This window comes from Oryctolagus cuniculus, chromosome 11 (assembly GCF_964237555.1).
Source record: "Oryctolagus cuniculus chromosome 11, mOryCun1.1, whole genome shotgun sequence".
NCBI classification, from domain to species: domain Eukaryota; kingdom Metazoa; phylum Chordata; class Mammalia; order Lagomorpha; family Leporidae; genus Oryctolagus; species Oryctolagus cuniculus.
Window position 1 is genome coordinate 31,436,102 of NC_091442.1, and position 19,016 is coordinate 31,455,117.

Here is a 19,016-nt window from a genome sequence, read left to right on the forward strand (position 1 = left end):
AGGAGCAGCCAGGCCTTGAACTGGTGCCTATATGGGATGCTGGCACCACAGGTAGTAGCTTTATCCGCTTAGCCACAGAGCTGAACCCTGTGAGTAATATCTTTTTGTTGAGCTAAATTTTTCTTTCACTTGGAAAATGTGGATCTACATATGCTCATTTCGTTTCCTTGAAGTTCAGTGACTTTGCCACATATGACTGTTGTTGCTTGTATCAATTTTTCCTGGAGTACATGTCTGTTTAAAGCAGTAAATTCATATCTTTCTTTCCAGCAAGGTTTTTTTTTTTTTTCCTATTATAGCCCTATACATTTTTTATTTAGAAAAAAAATTTTTTTGGTGATTTTTCTTGCCTCCAGTGAGGTTTTCATCAGTGACCATTTTGAAGTCTGTGTGCTGAGTCAGACATCTGGGCCCTTTTGCTGTCTCACATGGAGTTTTTGTTGCCTTTTTTTTTTTTTTTTTTCCTGTGTACAGGCCCTACTTTCTTGTTTCCTTGCAAGTACTGGATGATGACTCTTTCTCCAGAGGGTATGATGTTGGCTTAGTTGTTTGTTCAATGACTTGGCTGGACTATTATAGTGAGGTCTAGTCCTTTCTCCCCCAGTGTGTGACCTAGTCATTTCCCTTCCATTACTTGCCTTGGAAATGCCAGGCTATTTTCTAGTGTGTTTTAAGGGTAGGCAGGAAGATAGAACAGACTGAAATTTCTATTTGGGTTTATTTTATCTTTGAACACCTCAGGAAATCTTTTTTTTTTTTTTTTTTTAATCTTTGACACAACCCTCTCGATTTCTGGTTGATCCCAGTCACGGCCGTTTAGTCACGCTACCTGTGCTGTAAGCTGGGAGCAGCTTTCTCTTCTTGGCTGTGCCTCACCTCCAGCAGTCTCCTGAGGCCCCCATGATAGGTCATAGGTAATTACAAGTGGCATGTCTACTTCTCCTCCAGCTGCACACCGCCTGCTGCTCTTTGGTTTCAGGTTGGGTCTCTTGAGGGACATCATCCGCCTTTTCCCATGCCCAGACCACAGAGTTCGATTTTATGACTAACAAAGAAGCATTAGATGGGCTTTTAAATATTGTGCCACAACAAGTAGGAAATCTGTTTCCTGAGCAATAATGGAGACATTCTGTGCCAACCACACCTGCCTTCTGCCTTGAGGTCCAGAGGGTATGTGGGCTTCATAGTTTTCATTTCTGGCAATGTATACTTCTTATTTCATTGTAGATGAAGTCAATTCTTAATCTATTATTATTATTTGTTTTCAGCATGTATCAACGAGTAAAAATGTCTTTGATCCATATTTAATCAGTATGACTTGTTCATATCTATTTTAATAACTGATAAATTTAATAATTTTTTGGTATCTTGTTTTCCAAAAAATGTTTTCTCTTGTGGTTTCCTTGTTTCTTTTCACCTACTGTCTTTAATAAGACTGGTGCAATATTTTTGTAAATGTTTGTGATCTATGCATATGTTCCTTTTGTCTTATATGTCATCTCTGAATCACTCAATGCTTTTTCTATTGCTCTTAGCATTGATCAATATTGATTACCTCTCTGAAGAGACAAGGCCTCTAGTAATTTTCCATTATTCTTTCCCCCCCTTAAGTTCTTACCCTGCTTTCCATATTTTATTAAAATCATTTTGTAGTTAGAATATAGATTTGTCTGGAAGCAAACCTCATAGACAGGTGCTCTGACACTGGGTTCTACTGTATCTAACATGCTTCTTTTTTAAAGATTTATTTAATTGAAAAGCAGAGTGACAGAGAAAGGAGAGACAAAGACAGAAAGGGATCTTCCATCCTCTTGCTAACTCCCCAGATGGCTATAATGGTCTGAGTTGGGCCAGGCCTAAGCCAGAAGCCTAGAACTTCATTCTGGTCTCGGCATGGGTTGCAAGGGCCCAAGTATTTGAGCCCTGTCTTCTGCTGCTTTCCCAGGCACATTAGCAGTGAACTGGATCAGAAGTGCTCCAATATGCAGTTCTGGCATCACAATCAGAGGCTTACCCTGCTGCTCCACTACACCAATCCCTGCATCTAATCCACTTCTATGAGTAATCATCCCCACCAATTGTACTGAGATAAATACTAATGGCTCTGTTTTTAACTAAAACTTGGAATGCTTCAAAGAAAGTATGCTCATGAAATTTGAGTCTCAGAAACTTCTGGGTACTTAAGAGCAAGGTCAATCTCTGCATTTAGTGTGTAGCTGTAGAGGCTTTCGAGACATGCTGCATTACATCTGGCTGCTTTAAAGATCTCTCTTAGTGGTAGTAGGTATTGAATTAATAAAAAAAATGGGTTGATTGCATAGAACTTAATTCAATAAAAATTAAGTGCTCACTTCCTACATTTTTCTTTGCCATAGAATATGGCATTAGATGATTTAATATTGGTCACCATTTTGGTGTATCACTTTTTTTTAACATTGAGTAAGGGATATAAATACTTTATAGTGTTGTATAGCTGATGGACTTAGCTAATAAGGTAGGTAGATAAGATAGTAGTTGGGCATAAGTATATATAATTTCCCATTGGAAGACAGACGCTGTGAAGGAAATGTGACCTGGAGCAGGAGAGGTCACTGGATGAAGTGATGTCATTGAAATAGTTCTGAAGTCAGAATCAGGGGACTTTCAGTTGGGTCCTAATTATGATATATCTTAGTTCTGTGGCCTTGGGCAAATTCTTTTACAGGCTGACCTTTTGTGTTCTAATCTATAAAGTGATGCTAATAATATCTAGTAACAGAATTTTGTAGAAATGTGTGATACAACATAGGTGAAAGCACTGGATACTGAACCTAGTAAAAAGGTCAAGGCACATATAATTTTCAAAAATTTCAATGTAGCACAATAAGGATTGTTTATATGTTTAAGGTTAATTTTGTGTTATATAGAGGGGTAGAATCCTAACTGTCTAAACAATATTCATTCTTCCCTTCTATTTTTTTTAATAGAATCCTTATATTATTAAGCATGGGAATGGATGTAACTAAAATCCCATATTTAATAGCCTCACTTATAGCTAGAAATAACAAAACATAAAATGCTTGTTACTGGTAGGACTTCTGGCAAATACTATTTAGAAGGGGCTGGTGAAAAGCAAACATGTTTGATTCTATTCCCTTTCTCACTTTTGCCATCTGGAATACAGATTCAACAACTAGAGCTGCAATGCCATCTTATGCTCATGCTATTACTTTGGAAATGAAAGCCTGTGTTAAGTATGGTGATGCTGAAAAATAGCCAAAACTCTTGGGTTTCTAAAGATCACTGCACTACCTTCCCTGGATTTCTTTTATATGACAGAAAAATAATCTTTAAAAAATATTTGTGGAGCAGCCTGGGCTCAAACCTGTACCCATATGGGATGCCAGCATGGCAGGTGGAGGCTTAGCCTACTATGCCACAGTGCTGGCCTCTGAATATTCTTTTTAAAACACAACAGGTCAAATGGATTTCAGACAGCCGTAAGTGTGTTTAGTCAAATGTATTTTTTTTAAAAGATTTATTTATTTATTTGAAAGGCAGAGTTACAGAGAGAGAAGGAGAGGCAGAGAGAGAGAGGTCTTCCACCCACTGGTTGACTCCCCAGTTAGCCGCAGTGGCCGGAGCTTCACCAATCTGAAGCCAGGAGCCAGGAGCTTCTTCTGGGTCTCCCACACTGGTGCAGGGGCCCAAGGACTTGGGCCATCTTTTACTGCTTTCCCAGGCCACAGCAGAGAGCTGGATTGGAAGTGGAGCAACCGGGATATGAACCAATGCGCATATGGGATGCTGGCACGGCAGGCGGAGGCTTTACCCGCTATGCCACAGCACTGGCCCCTAGTCAAATATATTCTAAGGAAATTGGATGTTCCCTTTTATTTGAGAATAATTTAAAGCAGTGTACAGTTGACCTCCAACAATGAGTGTGTCTCTCTTCTCCCCTGTGACATTGCTGCTCCTATTTTCCCTTTGCTTCATATATCCATTTTCTCCCTTCACTTTCTTTTCCTGAACAGCTGGGAGGAACTTTTGAGCTTCTGGTAGTGAATGACTTAGGTAAGTGTTGTCCTCAGACAAAACCTTGCAGCCATTTTCAGTGTTTCTCAAACCCAGTCCTCAGTGGTACAAAGTCAGTGGACATTTGTTGCACTTTCCACAGAACGCAACAAAACCTCTCAGAGTGCTCACTGTTTTAGAGAAACACTGGAGAGTAGGCTGAACAAGGGAGATCTCAGGACCTGGAGGACCAGGAGGATGTCACTTCTGGCTGTCCTTGGTGCTTGCTTGGCATCAGGCATTCCTTAGCTGCCAGTCATGCACTGGCCCTATTGTTTCTTCTGTCCTCTCCTCCACCTCTATCTCTGTGTCTCTTCACCACAGAGTCTGCTGAGCCACCACTTCTGCTACTCAGAACCAAGATGATTCATAAGAGCATCTCACTTGGGACTCCCCCTGCCCTTCTGAGACATGGATAATCTTTGAGTTTCCAACTCCTCATCCCACCACCCATGAACAGACTCTAGTTCCTTTATTTACTGATTGCAATTGCCAGGGGAGACAATCCGATTGGCTTTTCATAGGTGTGTGCACTGTCCAAGGAAGACTGCAACTTTGGAGGTTCTCAGCCAGAAATTCCTAAGCCAGAACTTACTTGCATCAGCCGTTTTCACTCCACAAAGCCTAAGCCTGTGGGGAAATTAGTTACATGAGGCAATTCAAAGATGGTGCCGAGAGGAAGTAAGGTGAGCGGAATCCAAAGTTGTTTACCACCAAAACTAATTGGCTACACAATATCAGGGGAAGTGGCAAAAACTGATAGCAAGTGTATAGACATATGGCTAGTCCTATGAAAATAGCCCTGTAAAGTGACCCTTTAAGTGATTGGTTGGTCCTTATGCCCTGCCCCAATGACTCCGCAGTTTTGTGTTATAAAAGGCTCTGTTATGCATGAAATAAGTGAGTTCTTGCTAGACTTGGCTCCCCGCTGCGACTGATTGTCTCCGGGATGATCGGGAGGCTGGGGAACTGCAAGCGGAGCGGCACACTTACCTTTCCTCAGGCCCAGTCCATCCTCGTACAGGTGGACTAAGACCCTGCATAAGCCTAATGAAATGACAGTTGTATAAAACAGGTCCTAAAAGTCAGTGAAATTGGTCTCATTAGTAGACCAGAAGTCTGGAGAAATTTCTAGGAATTCTAAAGCGGATGGAACAGGTCTGATGAGTGAACTGCTGGAGAGGTGAAAGTCATTCTCCCTAAAACAAGCCCAGATAAGGTCAAGCCAGAGGCCCATAAATCCAGGAAAAAAGAGCTGATTGTGAAATCAATAGAGTGACCAAAGAACCTTTTGTAGAACATCCAGGCCAATCACCACCCTTTGCCACCCATCAATGCACAGAGGTGATGTGACATCTGACTGCATGGTAAAGCTACGCTTATAGCTCCATGAAGTAGGTCAAAGAGATGTCTGAAAAGGGCACACAATGGGACTGGGGCCAGAAGAAGAATTGTGTAGTTTATTTTTTTTCATGACTCTGACTTTTATTTACTTACTAGTTTTGGAAGGCAGAGACACAAACACAGAGAAAGGCAGAGAGCTCCCATCTACTGGTTCAATCCCCAAATCCCTGTAACTGTCTGGACTAGGCTGATTAAATCCTAGAGCCAGGAATTATCACAGGTCTCCCATGTGGGTGACAGGAACCCAATTACTTGAGCCATCACTGATGCCTCCCAGGTTCTGTATTCGAGGACGCTGGAGTCAGGTATGAAACCCAGGCATTTTATCCGCTATGGAAGATGGGTGTCTGAACCGGTGTCTTGACCACTGGGCTAATGCCTGCCCCAGTATTCAGCTATTTTGTGAGAGAAATCTTCCTGCTCAACCTGTTTAGATGAAATTTATAGTCAATAAATTATACCTCAAAGCTTTTTTTTTTTTTTAAAGAAAGAAATAGCTTGGAGAGGAACGGGATGAGATGCAGAGTCCAGATAAAGTGTTTATGGTTAGGAGCAGACACACGTGTTTCAGTGTCATCAGGTGAAAGGCATCTCCTAGGCTAATTTTGCAGTCCTCCTTTTTCCTACAAAGATCATCACTGCTGTTGATTTTAACTTGATTTCATTTTTACAAAAATATCCTGCGAGTCTCACACTATGTAATTTGCCCTGAAGCCCTCTTCCCCTGAGTCATAACCTCTGCGGGTGGTCATCAGCATTTTGGACATGAAGGTCTGCAACCAATCTCCAAGATGATCACAGTCTTCCCCAGTCCACAGATAGATCCCAGCATCTACTTCATTATCTTTTCCACCCTCTCTTTCTGCCCGAAATAACTTTGAGTCAGTCCTGCCCACAGAGTAGGGTGTTCAGCTGCATAGATCCATGGATGGAACTGCCTCCTGTCCCAGGGGACTCCACACATGCTGTTCCCATCATCCAACAGTAGGAGGTCCAGATGAACTAGATCTGTGTCTGCGGCATGGCCACCACAGAGTCATGAGCTTCTTGCACAGTTTTTAGCCAGTGAGCAAGTGTCAAAACCCGGGAATTTGTTAGGTCACTCATTTATAATCTGCTTAGTTTAAAAAGGCTTTTAAAATATTTCCTGATATTCTTTTGCTAATACCTAGGTTTTATTTTAATCTAGAATTGAGTTTAAAATACTGTGGAGGATGAAAGGTGTGTACATTTTAATAAAATTCAGATAAAGTTAAAAATAGTAAGACAAGGGAATGGAAGTACTCTTCTGATATGGAACCAGCAGACAGGCATCATCATATGTTAAATGCTTTCATCCCAGAAGTATCTGTGCATTTGTAATTTCTACAAAGAAGACACAGGAAAAGAGGTTTACTATGAGATAGGTAATCAGTAGAATCTATTCCTTATTCTACACTTTCTCCTAAGGAAATTAATTTAAAAAATCAGAAGATAGAGGGGTACCATCTCAGGAGGCAAAATACAGGGGACCAATTTTTCTAGAGATGAAGGTGTAAATTGTATCCTCTTGAATAAGGGTGGACTTTTATGATGGTGTTTGTCAAAAACTGCCTTCGAACAAGTCACAAGTCTTAAAAATATACCTACCATATATATGTGCTAGCCATTAAATCCCTCAGTATGTACATAAGAAAAAGCAAAACATTTCTGTAATAAGACTTCCAAATGAATGTTCAAGGCAGGTCTGTTTGTGATTATGAAAAATTGGAAACACCCCAAGTATCCATCAAGAGGTAGGTAGATACACAAATTGTTATACATCCATTCAATGGAATGCTACTCAGAAACCAAAAGGAATTATCTATCTATCTATCTATCTATCTATCTATCTATCTATCTATCTATATCTATCTACCTATCTATCTATCTATCTATCTATTTATCTATCTATGTGTGTGTGTGTGTATGTGTGTGTGTGTGTGTTTATGCATCTATTTGGATCTCAAAATAAACCACATAGAGTATGCATTATGTCATGCTGGAGAGCCCGGATGCAGAGATTACCTGGTGACACAAAGAGGCTCCTGAGAGTAATGTATGTGTTCACTAACCTGACCATGCTGGCTGTTTGACACACACACACACATCTGAACTCTCAAATTTCATATTTTAGATAAGGTAACTCTTTGTCAACTATACATTAACAAAGCTGTTTTGAAATAAAGAAATGCACTTTCTGGAGTTGTGCATCTACTGCACTATATGTGTTTATGTTCTTTACCAAGACACTTGACTGTTCATGAAATCAGCATTTATGTGAAAGAAACACAAAGGAACAACCACCCAGTGCAGACATTGCTATGAAATAACAATCACTCTCTAAAATAAACACCGATTCTCTGCAATTAAAGATAAAATATTTACTATAAAGTTCATTTTGAAGTAATTGTTCTTATTGATGTATTACAGAAAAGTGCACAAATAATAAAGAGTATAACTCACTGAATTTTCCCCAAATGAACACCCTTGTATAACTACCACCCAGATCAAGAAACAATAGTATTTATATTACAGAAGCCCTTCTAGTACTTCTTTTTAGAAACTGGTCCCTTCTACGAGATAGTGTGATTTCTAACACAATAAATTAATTTTAATTAATTAATTAATTATTCTCATTTGATGTTTTGCTTATATGGTTTGTGTATGTTATTGTATTGTGACAATTGTTCATTTCAATTGCTGTACAGTATCCCATTGTATCACTATGTAAGTTATTTATCCTATTGTTGATGGATGTTGGCTTATTTCCATGCTGTACCTGTTATGAATGGTGCTTCTATAAGCATCTTTCTATATATCCTTTTATTAACACATGTGTACATTTCTGCTGGATCCTTGCCTTGCAGCAGAATTGCTACATCATAGGATACATATATGCTCATTTCTCTCAAATGACTACAATACAATATGAGCATTCCAGTTACTCAACATCATCAACAATGCATGACATTTTCTGACTCCGACTGTAGATGTTCTGGTGGGTGTGTAGTGGTATAACATTGTGTAGGTTTAGTTTCCAAAGGCTGAAACTGAGAGGGAGATAAATCTCAAATTAACATGAAGGAACATTGACTTTCTGTTACAGTGGTTCAAAGATGGAATGGTACATAGAGATAGTTCTACCTAAGAAGATAGTAGTCCCCTGTTATCTGAGGTTTTGCCTGTGGCAATTTCAGTTACTTGTGGCCAACTATGGCTTGAAAATATTAAATGGAATATTATAGAAATAAAAACAGTACATATATTTTAATTTCCTGCTGTTCTGAGTGGCATAATGAAATCACAAACCTTTCTGCTCTTTCCCACCTGGGACATGGATCATCTCTTTGTCCAGAATGTCCACATTGTATATGCTGCTCACCCAACTTTGTTAAAACTCCACGATTCAGGATCACCTGAAGCAGATGATCTTCCTCTTGATGTTTCATTAGAACATCAATAGCAGCTAACCCTGTGTCACAATGACTACGTCATTCACTTCATTTCATCTCATTGAACAGGCACTCTGTCGTCTCCTATCACCACAAGAAGTGTGAGTAAAGTATGATATGTTATTTCCAGAGAGAGACAACATTCACATCACCCTTTATGATTTGTTGTAATAGTTATACTTCATCATTATTGTTTTTTTTAATTTTAATTTTTTTTTTTATTTTTTTGACAGGCAGAGTGGACAGTGAGAAAGACAGAGAGAAAGGTCTTCTTTTTCCATTTGTTCACCCCCCAATGGCTGCTGTGGCCGGCGCACCATGCTGATCCAAAGCCAGGAGCCAGGTGCTTCTCCTGGTCTCCCATGCCGGTGCAGGTCCCAAGCACTTGGGCCATCCTCCACTGCACTCGCGGGCCACAGCAGAGAGCTGGACAGGAAGAGGAGCAACTGGGGCAGAATCCGGCGTCCTGACCGGGACTAGAACCCAGGGTGCCGGCACCACAGGCAGAGGATTGGCCTATTGACCCACGGTGCTGGCCCATTATTGTTTTTTTAAAATATATTTTATTTATTTATTTGACAGGTAGAGTTGCAGACAATGAGAGAGAGAGACAGAGAGAGGTCTTCCTTCGTTGGTTCACTCCCCAAATGGCCGCTACTGCCAGAGCTGCGCCAGTCCGAAGCCAGGAGCCAGGAGCTTCTTCCTGGTTTCCCAAGCGGCTGCAGGGGCCATCTTCTACTGCTTTCCCAGGCCACAGCAGAGATCTGGACTGGAAGAAGAGCAACCGAGACTAGAACCTGGCGCCTATATGGGATGCCGGCACCGCAGGCAGAGGATTAACCTCGTGTGTCACGGCGCTGGCCTCCATCATTATTGTTATTAATATCTTCCTGTGCCCCAAAACTTCACCATAGGTATGCATGGATAGGAAAATATTGTATGTTTGCATTTGGTACGATGTGAGATTCCATGCATTCACCAGGGGTCTTGGAATGGATCCTCTATGGATGAGGGAGGACCATTATAGGGGTTAAAAAGGGATTCTGACATTGGGTGGGAAATATTCTAAAGGATATTGCTCTTTTCTGAAGGCTGCTGTATATCTTAGTTCCAGCCACAGTTTGTATTTCCCCCAATGCAAACACTGGGACCAGGAGTAGAGGAGGGAAGCAGGAGTGGGGAGAGGGAGAAACGAAAACTTGGTCAGCCTTGGCCAGCCTCGTGGAGAACTCTGATGCTAAAGTCACCCTCCCAAGTGTGGACAAGTCCTTGAAGGGAGGTGGCAGTGTCTATGCAGCAGATTATAAACATTTTTTAAAAATTTTATCTTTAATTTTCATTTTTTGGTCAGTATATCTGATTTAACCATATCCTCCAAAAATGTCAACTTCACCACAATTCCAAGAGTAGGAAAGTAGTCCCAGAACTGTAGCAATACCACCATTGAGAACCTCTCCTTGCATTCACCTGCCTGCCCAGCTGCCCCAAGGCCATATACAGTCTTTTTATCAAAAGTCCTGCCCATCCCTACAAAAGCCTGCTGTACTGCAGCTTAGGTGTAAGGAATTGGGATTCCATTTGCTTTCCTATCCAGAAGCAATGTGAACTCACAACCTGGCCTAGGGATATGATCCTCCAGGACCCCCAGGGCAGCTTTCACCAAAAGTAAAATGTCTGTTCATAAAATTCTGATCTGTTAACTGGAAGTCGTATTTCTCAAAGCATACAAGAGCCAAGTACTAAAAAGATTATTGGAAAAATAAGAAAAATACATATTTAAATATGTAAAATACATATTTAAAAGAAATATTGTAAAATATTGTAAAAATACATATTTAAAATATTGTAAAAATACATATTTAAAAGAAATTATATTTTGCATTTAAACTGCCATTTCGGATATCAGGAGAACTTGCTACATACTTATTTACAAAAGGGAATGTGGGATTTGTATTCTTAGGGTGAATTGCCAGAGCACACGTTGGTTCAATTTATAGTGGTGTGACAGAGGGACAATGGTGACAAAAATTATACATGGTTGCTTGTAAGTATTTGTGATATGAATAAAGCTGCTGAAAACATCCATATGCAGAGTTCTGGATGGGTATACTTTTCAACAATTACTGTCTAGTATGGTATGTTTAATTTTGTTAAACCTGCCAGACTGCCTTTCAAAGTGTCTACTCAAATGTACCATTTTGCATTTCCACCAGTAGCCAAAGGTATTCCTCTTGTTCCACATCCTCACCAGTACTTGGTGTTGTCAGTGTTCTGAATTTTGACCATTCCGATGAATGTGTAGTCCTGCCTCACTTCAATTTGCATTTATTTGATGACATATAATGTACAACATCTTTTCATATTCTGATTTTCCATCTACATATTTTCTCTGATAAAGTATTTATTAAGGTCTTTGACTTATTTTTAAATTGGGTTGTTTAAATATGAAATATGTATCTGTTTAGTTCTTTTATGAGAGTTTTGGGATTTGTCTCATAAATTTTGTACTTATTTTGTAAAATTTATACTGAAATATTCACTTTTCAGCATGCTACTATAAATTGTACTACTTTCTTAATTAAAATTATTTAGCTGGCACATAAAAATTATACACAATTATGTTTTTAATTTCAAACTCCCCTTGTTCATTCCTAGTAAATAGTTGGCTGTTGATTTTTGCATGTTAACATTTTATCTTGCAATTTCGCTATAATAATTTATTACTTTTGGAAGTTTAGCTATTGTTTATTCATTTAGATTTGCTTCATTGATTATTATGTCACCTGTGAGAGAAGATAGCTTTATTTCTTCCTTCCCAATCTGTATACCTTTTATTTCCTTTTCTTACATTAGCAAGGATTTCTGGTATTGTTTTAAAAAGGAGTGGTGAGAGGGCATGTCCTTGCTTTGCTATTGATCTTAATGGTGTAGCTCATAATCTGTCATCATTCAGTCTGATGTTATCTATAGATGTTTGATAAATATTCTTTATCAAGTTGAGAAATTTCCCGTTCATCTTGATTTTTTTTTTTTTTTGACAGGCAGAGTGGACAGTGAGAGAGAGAGAGACAGAGAGAAAGGTCTTTCGTTTTTGCTGTTGGTTCACCTCCAATGGCCGCCTCAGCCGGCGCGCTGCGGCCGGCACACCGCGCTGATCCGATGGCAGGAGCCAGGTGCTTCTCCTGGTCTCCCATGGGGTGCAGGGCCCAAGCACTTGGGCCATCCTCCACTGCACTCCCGGGCCACAGCAGAGAGCTGGCCTGGAAGAGGGGCAACCGGGACAGAATCCGGCACCCCGACCAGGACTAGAACCCAGTGTGCTGGCGCAGCAAGGCGGAGAATTAGCCTAGTGAGCCATGGCGCCGGCTGCCTTTCATCTTGATTTTTATCATGAATAGATACTGAATTTTATCAGATGCTTTTCTGTATCTATTGATATGATTGTGTGATTATTCTTGTTCAGTGTGTTGATGTGACAGATTATATTAATTGACCTTTGAATATTAAACCAGCTTGCATACTTGGCATAAATCCCATTTAATCATGGTATATAATTCTCTTCATGCATTGTGGGATTCAATTTACTAACATTTTATTGAGCATTTTTGCTTTTATGTTCATTAGAGATATTGGCTGACAGGTTTCTTATGGTGCCTTTTTCTGGTTTTGGTAATAGGATGATACTGATCTCACAGAATTAGAAAATCCTCCCTATGCTTCTGCCTTGTGGAAGTGATTACAGAGTGTTGGTGTGATGTTTTCCTTAAACAATTGATTGTATATACATATTTTAAAGGTTGCCATTCATTTGAATAATTGTATTTATTGGAATAGTTAGATTGTTTTAAGGGAGAGGCTAAATCCTGAACAGTTCAGTAGCTGAACTATGATTTAGTGGTAGGCAGTTAAGGAGAGCCTATCAACCTGTGGGCACAATGCAGTTACAGATCAGTACAGTTTTCCCTGTGATCTTCTGAGTGTAACTCTGTACTGCCAATCACTGCAACAAAGTTCACTAACAAAAAAATGGGGCCTTCTCTTTTGCTATGAGCAGTGTTTATCTAGCTTGGTATTAGTGAGCCTAGTCTTTGGAGACACATGTTTTTAGGTTAATGTGGTCCCCTCAGAACAACCCTGGGGAGCACTCTGTGGTGTTCCCTCAAGAGCTCTTTCAGTAATGGAGAACTTATGTCCCAGCTTCCAGGATACTGCAGAAGATGGCCCTGAAGTATCTCCCTTGTGATCACCTCCCCTTCAAAGGGCTGAATGAAACCACTGACTGATCATCCTAAGGGAGTAGGACCCTCACCCAAACCACAGGGCCATAACAGTTTCTGAGATCCCCAAAGTGGAGGTCTCTTTGATAACTTAACTGCAGATCAACATCTTCTCTCTAATCTTGCTTTCTTTTCCTGTCTTCTACAGATGTACATCCAAGAGCTACCCAAAGGTTTTCAAAAGGTAGTATCAAAACACTGATCCTTGCTTTGGCATTGTGGTGCAGTGGATTTAGCCACTGCTTTTAATGCCAGTGTCCAATAGTGGAGTGCCTGTCCAAGGCTCAGCTGCTCTGCTGCCAATCCAACTTCCTGTTAATGTACCTGGGAAAGCAGCAGAAGATGGTTCAAGTACTTGGACTCCTACTACCCATGTGGGAGACCACAATGGTGTTCCTGGCTCCTGGTCCTATTCACTTAGAGCTTTGGGCAGGTATTGAATCTCACTGTAAGTTCACTCATTTATAAAGTATGTTGCATATTTTCACCAATGGCTTAGGGTATACCCCAGATATACTCTGACTCTGATGTGAGCCAGCTGACTGGAGGGGAAGTTCAGTGTGTTGCATGTTTATTAGAGAGAAAATTGACACCCAGGACAATTGAACTCTAATGAATAATGGAGGATAAAGAGAAAGATCCAGAGCGTGGCATGCTGAGGAAGAAGGACTGAGGAATAGGCTAAGGTTCCTCTCCCCAAATATTTCATATATTTCTTAAAACTTCTGAGCAATGGATAAAATGTAGCAACAATATATGAGAGTACTTCAGCATTTGCATAAAACAAAAAGATTTTATTTCAGTGAAAAACACTTTATTCTATAAATCAAGGAGTATTCAGAAAGTTCATGTAAAACATTTATTATAAAAAACCATGCAAGGATTTAAATTTCTTTTTGCATCAAAATGAATTTATCTTTTAATTCCATTCCTATATGAATTTTTTAAAATACTCCCATAGCCACGGGAAAGATCAAGGAAAACTGGAAAGGGCCCCTGCACCTGTGTGGGAGACCCAGAAGAAGCTCATGGCTCTTAGCTTTGGATTGGCACAGCTCTTTCTCTCTCTCTGTAACTCTGACTTCCAAATAAATAAATAAATCTTTAAAAAAAAAAAAAAAAGAAAAGAGAACTCCCATCTACTGGCTCATTCCTCAGATGTCTTCAATGGTCAGAAGCTGGGCCAAGCCAAAGGCAGGAGTCACAGACTCAATCCAGGCCTCTCTTTGTGAATGACAGGGACCTAACCACTTGAACCATCACTTCTGTCTCCCAGGGTGGACATTAGCATAAAGCTAGGATGGAGAAAAGATCTGGGGCTCATCTCAAGTGCTCCTGTGGGATGCAAGCATCCTACCTGGTGGCTTAACCACTAGGCCACACATCCTCCCTGGATTATTATCATTCTTTGTTAAACACTATCCACAGCCTCCAAAAAATATATGTGGTTTATGAATTTGAACACAATATGATAATATTTTTTTCTAGAGGAACAACTAGTAACAAAAGTGTAGTCTGATTAGCAAAGGATAAACTTATTCTTCCTTGGATTTTATCTATAAAAGAAGCTATCATGAGTATCAACTTCATATTTTCTTTTTTTAAAGATTTTTTATTTATTTATTTGACAGGTAGAGTTACAGACAGTGAGAGAGAAAGACAGAGAGAAAGGTCTTCCATCCAATGATTCACCCCACAAATGGCTGCAACGGCTGGAGCTACGCCAGTCCAAAGCCAGGAGCCAGGTGCCTCTTCCTGGTCTCCCACTTGGGTGCAGGGGCCCAAGAACTTGGTCCATCCTCCACTGCCTTCCTGGGCTGCAGCAGAGAGCTGGACTGGAAGAGGAGCAAGCGGGACTTTAGAAACCGGTGCCCAAATGGAATGCCAGCACTGCAGGTGGAGTATTAACCCAGTGCGCCACAGCACTGGCCCTATAGCTTCATATTTTAATGTGTTATAAAATACTCATGGCAGAAATATTGTTTGAATGTTTTTATTTACTATCCAGTAAAACTAATGCCATAACATTACATTTATTCACTAAAGGCATTTTTATGTGAATCTTAGGAAATACGGTCCATTTACTTTTCTTAAGCATATACTGCTTACTTAACTGAGGGATAATGTACACAGACTACAGAGCAGTGTATTTGTATCACTAGGGAAGCTTGGAAAATCTTGATGCCCATATCACATCTTGGACCAATTGAATCAAGACTTTTGCTGGGAATCAAGGCTTTTTTTTAAAGCTCCCCAGCAATTCCATTGTACAGTCAAGGCTAAGAACCACTGATGAAAAAGGACCGAGTAGTTGCTGTCTCTGTTAAACAGCCCTTTTAATGTATCACTCTTTCTAGTAAAGCTTTTGATTAATGCTGGATTGCAATCAAGTAATAGCCAACTAACACACAAAGTGGTAGTCTGATGGGAAAGTAATTGAATAATGAAGTCAGCAAAGTGGAACCTGGACAAACCAGTAGGCTGCAAGGTATGTTAGTGGGGAGATTGAATTATTACCTCTAGGTTGGCAGAGCAGTCAACCAATTGCTCAGCCTTTTCAGGTGCCAGAGCCTGGGACCAACTTACTTCTCTCACTAGGTCACCCTAGAACTGCAGGTTGGTAAAGGGCAAAAAATATCCGTGGGGTTGATGCCCTTAAATATCTGGAAACACTGGATTGATTCAGGAGATGCTCAGAGTTCCAACTGTACAATTTCCCCAAGTGACTGGATACTTGGTTGGAGTTCCCAGAAATTAGCATGAAATGTTGCCTCATGAATTGAAATGTGTTTGTAAATGACTTGTAAATAATAGTTTCATTCTTTACCAATGTAAGATGGTGGCCTTACATCTTATCCTAAGATCTAAGGCTCAAGTGGAACTGCAGGGCTTTCCAAGGGCTTTCATTCTTTCCTTTTGGAGAAGAGAGCTCTGAAAGGCTGATAGCTCTGCCCTTTTATTGCCCAGCCTTTCTGAGTCACTTTGGGTCCCACGGTCCACCTTGGCTACAAGCCATTACTCCCTTCACACCCATGTTACTTGGGGTGATGTACAGGAAGGCTCAGCTGAGAGAAACAGAGTTTTGACCCCATGATCTGTTCCTAACTCTGAGATTCAGAGCAGGTTGCCCAACTTCTCTGAATCCATTTTCTAGTGTTTAATATGGGAATAAAATTTTGTTACTAAAAGCTTTGATATGATGCGACATATGCAAGAAATTGTTGTGTATGAATTTGATAAAATGTTCAACAAAGACAATTAAGGGAAACAGAGTGTTGGTATCAAACAAGAATATAAAGTATCTCACTAATAAGTTTATGCTGATTATATAAACATATTTTGGACATATTGAGTTAAATATATTGCTAAAATAAATTTACCTCTTTCTTTTTACATTTTAAAAAATGTGGCTATTGGCCGGTGCCGCGGCTCACTAGGCTAATTCTCCGCCTTGCGGCGCCGGCACACCGGGTTCTAGTCCTGGTCGGGGCGCCAGATTCTGTCCCGGTTGCCCCTCTTCCAGGCCAGCTCTCTGCTGTGGCCCGGGAGTACAGTGGAGGATGGCCCAAGTGCTTGGGCCCTGCACCCCATGGGAGACCAGGAGAGGCACCTGGCTCCTGCCATCGGATCAGCGCGGTGCGCTGGCTGCAGCGTGGTGGCTGCGGCAGCCATTGGAGGGTGAACCAACAGCAAAAATGGAAGACCTTTCTCTCTGTCTCTCTCTCTCACTGTCCACTCTGCCTGTCAAAAAAAAAAAAAAATATGGCTGTTAGAAATTTTAAAGTTACACATGGGGGTCACATTTGTGGCCTGCATTAAATTTCTGTTAGCACTGTTCCATTGAACCAACATAATGTTTTTTTTTTTAAGATGTATTTATTTATTTAAAGTCAGAGTTACACAGAAAGAGGAGAGGCAGAGAGAGAGAAAGGTCTTCCATTCAATGGTTCACTCCCCAATTGGCCACAATGGCTGGAACTGCGCTGAACTGAAGGCAGGAGCCAGCAGCCTCTTCCAGGTCTCCTACGTGGGTGCAGGGGCTCAAGGAGCCGGACCATGTTCTACTGCTTTCCCAGGCCACAGCAGAGGGATGGATTGGAAGTGGAGCAGCCAGGACTCGAACCAGCACCCATATGGGATTCTGGTACTTCAGGCCAGGGTGTTACCCCAGTGCACCACAGCGCCAGCCCCCCAACATAATGTTTTTAAAAAAACATTTATTTAATTGAGAGGTAGAGTTATGGAGAAAGAGAGAGAGAGAGAGAGAGAGAGAGAGAGAGAGAGAAATCTTGCATCCACTGGTTCACTCTCCAAGTGGCCACAATGGCAAGGGCTGGATCACGCTGAAGCCAGGATTCAGGAGCTTCATTCAGGTCTCCCATGTGGGTGGCAGAGGCCCAACACTTGGACCATCCTCTGTTGCTTTTCCTAGGCCCTCAACAGGGAGTTGGATCAGAAGAGGAGCAGCTGGATCTTGAACTGGCACCCATATGGCATACTGGAGTTAAGTGGCTTTACCAGGAATACCACAATGCCGGCCTTTGAAGATACCTTTTAAAAACTCCCAAAGGTTCTCTGAGTCATCTGAGGCATTACCTCTAATTGGGCTACAACTTAACAGTTTATCTCCTAAGGGGCTGGAAAGTAGAGTCATTCAGATATGTTACTTGGGGGCAGGGGTGTCTGTGCCTGGGTGATTGACCCCCAATGAAAACCCTACATACCAAGGCTTGGGGGAGCTTCCCTAGTTGGCACATATCACTGCTGGGAGAATTAAGTGCTGTCCATGTGACACCATTGGCAGAAGACTCCAGTATGCTTCTGCTCAGTTTCTCCTAGACCCCTCTCTATGTGCGTTTTTCTTTGCTGATTTTAATCTGGATTATTTTACCATAATAAACCCCAACATGAGCACAACAGCTTTTTTGAGTTTTGTGCCTCCTTCTAAGAAGTCACTTGACTTGATGGTGGCCTTGGGGGAGCCTTGATATATGTTAACCTCCATCTGAGGTTACTGTCTATTATATTATCAACAATGTTATTGAGAAGGAAGAAGGGGGAATGGAGGCAGAAGTAGGGGATGAGAATATGATCCTAAAATCTATCATGTGTGTATTATAAGCCAAGAACTATTTTAGATGCTTTTAATGCAGCCATTATCAAATTTAATCCTTGAAATAACTCTCATATCTGTGTTATATGAGGATAAGAGGAAATAGAGTTCCAATCTCCACCCCGCAAAGGTCAAATTGATAGAGTATGGCATAAAAATAATTCATAAATAAATGGGAGAATCAGATTCAAGACTGGCTTCTTTCAGACCCCAGGCCCTGGTGGCAATATACTTCTGCAAAGATATAGCCACATAGACATGGTGATGGCATATGTAGCAGAGGCTGTATGCTTGACCTGTGCTAGAATTCACTGCTATATTGCTGGGTGTGCTTATGACTTTGTATTTCTCCACTTGACAGCTCTCTCCAAGAAGCTGGTTATGTTTGTTCTGCATCCCAGGAGTGGCTGTCAACCTGTGTGGAAAATCACAAGGGAATAATTGCCTGAGTTTCCTTGCACCTCACTGGGACAATTCTGCAGCAAGTTCTGCAGTCTCTCTTGTGGATCTCAATGGGGGTTGAGCCATGTTGCCCATGGCAATATCCCACTCAATCCCACATGCCCTTTATGAACGTTCTTCATTGTCCACGTCCCTTCTGTATCCCTGTATTGCGCAATCCATCATCCCCTCTCAAGTAAACTCCTTAAACCCAAATCCTAAAAACACACCATCTACTTTTGCTGATATTCCAAA

At 40.9% G+C, this 19,016-nt stretch overlaps 1 long non-coding RNA gene across 1 annotated transcript in view; it reads left to right on the forward strand.

Moving 5' to 3' along the window:
* LOC138844330 (uncharacterized) overlaps positions 1 to 11,358 on the forward strand; it is a 228,764-nt gene extending 217,406 nt beyond the window's left edge. Inside the window, exon 3 of the long non-coding RNA XR_011379989.1 lies at positions 9,513 to 11,358. This is a non-coding gene — a long non-coding RNA (uncharacterized lncRNA). The remainder of the gene's footprint in view (positions 1 to 9,512) is intronic.
* The last annotated feature ends 7,658 nt before the right edge of the window (positions 11,359 to 19,016 follow it).